The sequence below is a fragment of the Tenrec ecaudatus genome, chromosome 12 (genome assembly GCF_050624435.1).
Source record: "Tenrec ecaudatus isolate mTenEca1 chromosome 12, mTenEca1.hap1, whole genome shotgun sequence".
Taxonomy (NCBI): domain Eukaryota; kingdom Metazoa; phylum Chordata; class Mammalia; order Afrosoricida; family Tenrecidae; genus Tenrec; species Tenrec ecaudatus.
Window position 1 is genome coordinate 16,486,943 of NC_134541.1, and position 1,119 is coordinate 16,488,061.

Genomic DNA, 1,119 nt, shown 5'->3' on the forward strand with positions numbered 1-1,119 from the left:
CATGGGTTTCGGCTCAAGGTGGAACTGTCATTGGGAGAATGGGTGAGGTTATCAATGCAATTGCCCTATACTCCTGGGGGATGGTTGACAATGCGTTACGCACTGGTTTCTACGGGTTTTTGTTTTCCTGTCTTTGACCTGCTTTTCTGTTTGTTTGCTGGTTGACTTGTTGCTGTTGGTTTTTTTGGCTTGTTGCTGTTATTGGTGTTGGTTCATCTTAAGAGGTTTTGATATTCTCAGAGTAAACGCCAGTGGTGAATATCCCATGGACATGCTGATGAATTCTGGGATCCCCATATCCTACAAGAGGGAAATGAGTCCCCAAAAAGGAAGAGGGGGGAATGCCAGGGCAAGCTACTGGGAGCGGTGCTGAGTTAATAAATACAAAAATGATCTGATATGTAAACCACATAAAAAAATTTTATGTAAAAAGCGATAAGAAGAGCATTCTTGGCACCTCCTCTGTGCATTTGTTTACAACAGCCCACTTCGTACCCCGGACTTTGGAGCGCCTCTGCTGCTTCCAAAAGTCTCCCCAACGGGGCCAAGACCAGACCTACAGGCCATGTGCTCTGCTGGATGCGCCCCAGGTGCGCAGTCAGGAAACCAGGGTTCGCTGGTCTCCGTAACGAACTGATTTCGATTTGTTTCCCGAAGCCTCGCGTCCCATCACTGGACGTGACTTTGCACTAGTCCCTTCCTAGCTCCAGGCCCGTTTTCCGGTCTGTGGGAGGGCGAGGATTTAGCAAACCTCACGCCGGAGGGCCGGATGAGGGATGACGAGCGTGTTCGATTATCCGCAGAGAGCCGGGCAAAAGGACGGACACGTTCGCTCCCACTAGACGACTGCCTCGCCGTCGGCCCGAGCGTCTCCACACTTCGGGGCACGCTTTCCGCTCCGGTTCCGGGAGGGGCGTGGCTAGGCCCCTGAGAGCCACGCCCCCAGAAGAGCGGAGCCGTCTTCGCCGCACCCAACCCCGCGACCCGGGGAAGGGACCCAGGCAGTGACGTCAAGCCCCGCCCCCACGTAACCATCCGCCACGAGGAAAAGTAGTCCCCAGCCCACAGCGTTTCCCATCATCCAAATAAGGCGAAGTGCAAATTCCCAGTCTCTGTACC